We start from the raw sequence: 6,914 nt of genomic DNA on the forward strand, positions 1-6,914 counted from the left end.
ATATATACACACACACACACACATATATATATATATATATATATATATATATATATATATATATATATATATATATATCCTCCCCCTCAGAGGGGATAAGTTGCTTTGAAAAAGTGGGGCTTTACATACATAGGTGAGGTCACTCCTTTATCTACTAAACCTATACATCTTTCTCTACGTATTTTGGTTTGAATTTTACCATGTTCACTTAGAGTGACTACAGGAAGCAACTGTTGTATATTTCCCTAGGAGCCCCATCATTGATATGGTTTTGGAAATATGGGAGATAGGCCTAGCATTTGTTTTCTTTGGGGACAGTTTCTTTTTCAATATCCTGTCTTTTCAGAGATGTGACATGGACCTGGGGGCCAGGATTGTTTAGGTGGAGCCCCTTGAAGTTTAAAATGCTAAGATGGCTTGTTTAATAGCTGAGTTCCTTGGAACTGTTGGAGCTGGAGGGCCATGAGCTTGGTAGCTTCACTTTTTTGTTGTTTTGGTTTTTTTCTAATTCTAAAGTACATTCGAAATATTCAGCCAGAATACAGACTTGATCAATAGTCATGACTTCCCGTTCTGGATCATACTGGAAAGATTTAGGAAGACCACTCATAAAGAGGGACAGTGAAGGCAGGTTAATTTGAGGAAGTTATTTCACTAAACTATGAGTGTCTCAGAAATAAAGATTCAAATCTATTTCTAAAATCTACTGATTCATCCTTTTTTTTGGTTACAAGACTGAACAAGAGTCCAATGTGTTCTTGGTAGAAATATTCTGGGAATGACCCTTAAAAAATCTTGAGTCATTTTACAAGCTCTTCTAGCATCTGTGGCTTCCTCCTTAGGTTTCATCCAGTCTGCCTCTCTAAATCCTTTTTGGGTTTTATCTGGACCCACCAGAATGTATATTAATTGTGATAAGTCAGGGATTCCTGGGTCACACACATTAATCAAAATTCTAAATTCCTCAGTAAGTTTTTAAGGATCCTTTTTACGTTTAGGGAAGTAATTTACTATTGCTCACATTTCACCCTTGGGCTATCGTGTAAAAGTGGTTTGGGGAATACATTTCAGGGCATTCTTGTTTTTCTCAAGATTATCTACTTGCTGAATTTTAAAAGGGAATTAAGTGGTAAGATCTTCGGAATGGGAAGGAAGATCCAGCAGTGAATTGAGAGTCTCTGGGTTGTTGAGAAGAGGGGAAGTGAGAGGAGGGTGTACAGTCAGGAATAGAGTCACAGTATGGAGTGCTTTTTAGATTTTTTAGATTTCTGTATTTTCACTCAGTAGTGGCTTTTGGCAAAGAATCTTTAAGAGACACAATTTTTGATTCAGAAGCTTTTTGTTACACATCAGCATACCAATCAAAGAAAGTATCCCATTCTTTTTGTTTAGCTTTTTGGTTTTTTTTTTTTTTTTACATTCAAGTGCTCTTCATAAGCATATAACCTTGTCTAGGTTATAAAAGCTTCCAAATGGCCACTATAATTCTAAATTATCTTTCGTTATTTCTTGCCAATGTTTTAGGAATGGATGGTTGTTTGCACCTTTTTTTTTTTTAATCACAAAAATGGCAGGAGTCCCAGGAGGTGTGTCCCTGCTTTGTTTAGATTGAGGGGTATCCATTATTTTCCCCTGTTGAAATAATGCTTCCTAATTCAAGCCGTCTTACTGACTGCATGTGCACAGTTCCTGAGACCTCTAAGTCTCACTGTGAAATATCTGGAGTCTCTCACACCCCAATTTTCCAACTGGAAGTATTAGAACAAACAACCTCAAAGAGCCCAGAATGCAGAATAAATGGAGCTCAATCCAAAAGAAGCTTACCAGAGATCCCGAGAGGTAGGGACCCGAAAAGGCTCTGTGGATACCTTCACCTGCATCTAGGAGCCATCCCAGAATCTTCAGCTGCTATGTTTAGACTCTATCCTTGTCATTAATCTGTAAAATTACAAAAATACACAATTTAGTAATGAGTTTGATATCTTTTATTCGAGCAAAAACAACCTATGTATTGTGGAGTGCAGTGCCTCACAAGCAGTGGATTACTTGTCCCGAGGGGTTTGGGGACCAGAGCAAGATGTATGCAGCATTAGAAGCAGCAACACAAAGTGGACCATGATTGGCTAGGAGGTGGGGGGATTTCCTGGTGAGGCTTGCAAGTCAAGTTTTCTAGAGTAAGGTGAATGAGCAAAAGCTGAGTTGGAAGATTGTGATTGGTTTATGTTAGGTTTTCTAAATAGTGACATGTTTCCCATAAAGGTGGGCTGACATAGGTTTAGATTTGTGATGTGGGCCAGGCCACTGGGACAACCTTCATTTTGTAGAAAGCAGAATTCCTCATTTCTAAAATATGTAAAATATAAAAATATATTCTCACAGTTTTTATATTGGTTTAACTAGAATTTGGAAAGCAGGTACTGAACACTGGGTGTCTGTTAAATGTTTATTTGTTAGTCTTAATGATCCTGTGTATTTTTTTTTAAGAACAATGTTTGGTTGGCAAATACATACCTGCCTCTATGTAGAACATACAGGTATTGTGGTTCCTTTTGCTTTCATTTATACAGTCATTTAAAAATAAAAATAAAATGAGAGTATTCCAGGCACTAAGATTGTTGCAGTGAATGAGACATAGGCAAGAATCCTTTCTTCATAAACCTCATATTCTAGTGGATTGAAGACATACAATAAATTAGAAATTATAAAACTAAGCAAGAAAATTTCACAGTGATAAGGGACGTGATGGAAATAAGCAGAAAGATGAAATTAAGAAATGAATCAGGTGAACAGGAGATCTTGTGCCTAGAAGAGGTTCATCAGGGAAGACTTTTTCTCAGGAAGTTGCCCTTGAACTGTAACCTGAATGATGGGTCAGCTGTGAATAAACCTGGAACAGTCATCTTGACAGGGCAAATCATATTATAAATAACAGTCACCTTATCATATTGCTTGCTGCTTTAGGACTTCACATTGGTTTTGGTCTTATCTTCCTACTTACAGGCTCTACACATTCTAATTTATATAACACTACAAATAAATATGCAAAAAAAGCCGAAACAAACAAGCAAATAAAATACCCACATAGCGTGCCTTGTGTTGTATTTCTACTTTACAACTCTTTCTTAATGTCTCACTGGGCTTAAAAGATAAAATTCACATTCCTCAAAACAGCATCTATAGCTGCTAAAATGATTCCCTTCCGTATTTATGCAATTTTAGCTCCTACCATTCCTACACATAAACCTTTTATTTCACTTAAAATACTCCAACATGCATTACTATATCTTGTCTCTATTGTTTAATGTTTTGTTTATTTTGTTTGTAACCATTTTACTTGGATTACTGCTCCCCTATAATATATCTCTCTCTTGGGGCCAAGCTCCAATCTCATATTCTTGATTTGACCACCCCAAGTAGAAGTGATCTTTCATGTCGTAGAACTATTTCAGTAGTTATCAGTCCTATATATAACCTACTATCTTGTAGTTGTCAATACTGTATATGTCAAACTGATATATGTGTGTATGTGTGCGTATTTCTTTTCTATATCTACATATCACCTATCATCTTGTAGTACGGCTCCCCCTTTTTATATTCATTTATGTCTCTCAAATTAAATTCTTCATTCCTTGGGGACAGATACCATATTTTGTAATTCTTGTATCCTATATATCTTTGTTATCTGTATTATCTCAACAAAGGAGATTTTTTTTAAGATGAAAGACTTTTAAATGTTTTAGTTTCCTATCACTTAAAACTGCAATAAATTTTAGATTTAAAAATAATAAAAATAATTGCTGCTGATTGACAAAATTCTGTTGGAGCTCTGTGGTAACTAAATATGGTTTACAAAAAGACTAGGAGAGCCATGTGAGACATACATATTACTTGATTATTTAATTTTCTTGAAGCTTTTTACTGTTACTTTTGACTCTGCTTTCAAAACCAAAGAAATAAGAAAATTTAGTTTACTGATCTGCCCTCTTTTACCTTGAGTTTCATAGTAAAGTATATTTAATTGGAAGTTAGGAGCATGCAAGCATCATTAATATAAATATTTTAATAGCAATTTTGACTTATAAAATCATAAATACAACCGTTTTATGTTTGTGTTTTTTATTTAAGTGTTTAAACATTTTATGTCTTCATATTAAATTTCATTTCATTTTGTTTTTATTAATTTGATGTCTTTCATTTATTCATTTTTGTTTTCTTCTTTTCAAGGCCCTGTGGAATCCTACATGCACTGAAGGTTTATTTAAACCAGTACATATTTCAACCTAGGTTAAATCATTATTTGACCATAAGGAATGTATCGCAAATCGGTGACATGTTAAATATTGAATATAATCAGTTTTCCATTACTACATTTGTTAGCCATTTCTCAGAGTATGTAATACAGAAATGTTTTCATTACAAATATTTGACACTATTTGCATTTGTACCAAATTGCATAAAATATTGATGGATGAACTTTCAACTAACATATCCCTACCTTATCCTTAATGTATTTTTAAAGCAAAAATAGACCTTTATTTAAAAATTATCTCTATGTGCAGCTTTCTAGAATGTAATATTCCACTTGGCAGTACATATTTTTTGTTCAACTTTGTCATCCGTGTCACTTGTCACTTTGGTTATAGTCTTCATTTAATTTCACCACATATTCTCTGTGTATTGGGTAAGTTGGAAAACAATGTTTCTAGTCTCACCCATCTTAGTGGGACAGTGTCTACAGAAGAGCTAAATTATCTTTATTTATTTCCTTGCATTGAGATCAAAGATAGGATAAATAATGAAGTCTTATTCTAACTACAGAAGGTCAGAAAACTAGAAGTCTAAACAAGTGAGGGAAGTTTATTGGATTTGGACCTTATATTGAGGGAAGTTTCTTGAGTGTGTCATAAATGAAAGCCTGCTTTCCAGACTTGACATTGCCACCTGATTTTGGTGTGTCCCTGTTTTTTTAATTTTGAACAATAAGTTCACTTTAATTATCAAACAGCCAGGTGGCAACAAGGCACTCTTAAATGTTGTAGTTTATTGCAAGGATAAGTGGCTCAATGTTGTGGGCAGGGTACAGGGTAACAGAAGAGCCATAGAATGAAGGAGAAGAAAGTAGGCTTTACTCAGTTCTCTATTTCTCAGAGGCAATTAATTAATTATGATTAATGGTAGTATCATTCAGAAATATGTTATCAAACATTTTAAGTTATTTGAATCATTATGTAACATATAGTATACATGAGCAAATGCTGGGTTTAAGCTATGGTATTAAAATAAAACTATAAGTGTATTTATTTACATGAAAACATTGTATGTGTCCTTGTTGACTTTGCCACTTGACTCACCCTTTTACGATCCAAGATACAAAAACCTCTTTGTGTCTCTGACAGTTTTCTAGAGTTTATTCTTTTATCCTTATTTCTTTCTTTTTATTGTCTTATTTTATATTTGAAATCTTTAAATGTGGATAATGTGAGAAACATCACCTACAGTAAAGCACTCTGGTAAAGATTTTTGTCCGTTTGATTGGTCAGTTATCATTTTGAAGAAGAAAGAATTCAGTTAAAGATATTTTGACTAGGATACAATAAAAAAATAATAAAAAAACTTGTATTAGGAACTAGAGTGAGTCAATAAAGATACTTTTTGCCTCAAAGGCAACATTGCAGAAACTGTCAGTATAAATAAAAAAAAGACGCCTACCTCAAAAGGTACAATTTTAAGACATTTCAGTGCTGCTTACTCAGAAATCCCCTTTTATTTTGATTTTATTTTACATTTTTAATGGAACTCGAGCTGAATATAATAGGCAAAAATCTTTACAGGTTAATGATTTTACTTTCATGGAAAAAATATTCAGATCTTTTTACAATGTTATAATCTGTCCATTTAGCTATAAAATGTGTTTATTTGATTACATTAAAAGTGAATTAAAAACAGGGATTAACGTGGGGGGCATTGTTATTGTTTTTAGAAAAATGTATAAGAACCATTGCAATTACTGTACTATACTCCAGCATGTAATAAAATTAAAGTTGATAATCCTTTTCCAAGAAGAAGCAAGAGACGTCAGAATACATCTGACCGTTGCAAGTAGTGCCACATCAGTATGTATCAATGAATGGAAACATCATGCTTTACTTTTATGCTTGCATGTTTGTCTGAAATCCTCTGAAGGGAACTAACTAAAAATAAGAGATGGACAAGCTTAATTATATAATTTTTTCCAAATAAGAAAAGTGGAATTGGAAGAGGTAGAATGACTTTCTCAAGTTCATGTAACTTTTCTAACATGTCAAAGACATAGACGGTGCTTGGATCTTCCAAATCAAAAGTAAGGATTTTGTTTCGTTTTCTGTTTTCAGGTGGATTGCATGACTGCAAAAATTGTTACATGTGCAAATATAGAGATAATTTATATACTGTATATATGGTATATGTTATTAAAGACTGAATTTCCCTAAAGTCTGCATTATGGACTAGAGATTATTATGATGATGAACATTTACTGTGTTAATGCTTAATTTTCTAAGTTGTGTAATATATTAGCTAAGGATATAATTTTATAATAATAAGGATTATTTATTCAAATATAGATAAGTGCTTAGAAGGAAAACCATGTATACTTTTGCTATATTTTAATAATTAACACATATTTTATCTATTTTAAATCATTCTGAAAATTTAATATTGAGTGCCCTAAAATATATGCATATTAAATGTTCTTATTTTTCATATTTTTAAATATAGGCAGCTTATCATTCTTGCTTATATTTATGATGTAGTTGTGTTTTAAATGATTTTTAATGACTATAAAATAAATACATGTTATGATACACATGTGACTTTTATGACACACAAAATTTTTTTCTTGCTAAAGTGTTCAAAATCTGATTTTTCATAATTAC

General features: G+C 32.8%; 1 long non-coding RNA gene across 1 annotated transcript in view; it reads left to right on the forward strand.

Annotated features, from left to right (window-relative positions):
- The window catches only part of LOC109376254 (uncharacterized), a 102,801-nt gene extending 96,191 nt beyond the window's left edge, over positions 1–6,610 (forward strand). The window contains exon 3 of the long non-coding RNA XR_002122711.1: positions 4,225–6,610. This is a non-coding gene — a long non-coding RNA (uncharacterized LOC109376254). The remainder of the gene's footprint in view (positions 1–4,224) is intronic.
- Positions 6,611–6,914: the final 304 nt, after the last annotated feature.

Source organism: Hipposideros armiger, unplaced genomic scaffold (assembly GCF_001890085.2).
Source record: "Hipposideros armiger isolate ML-2016 unplaced genomic scaffold, ASM189008v1 scaffold_1076, whole genome shotgun sequence".
In the NCBI taxonomy this organism is placed as follows: domain Eukaryota; kingdom Metazoa; phylum Chordata; class Mammalia; order Chiroptera; family Hipposideridae; genus Hipposideros; species Hipposideros armiger.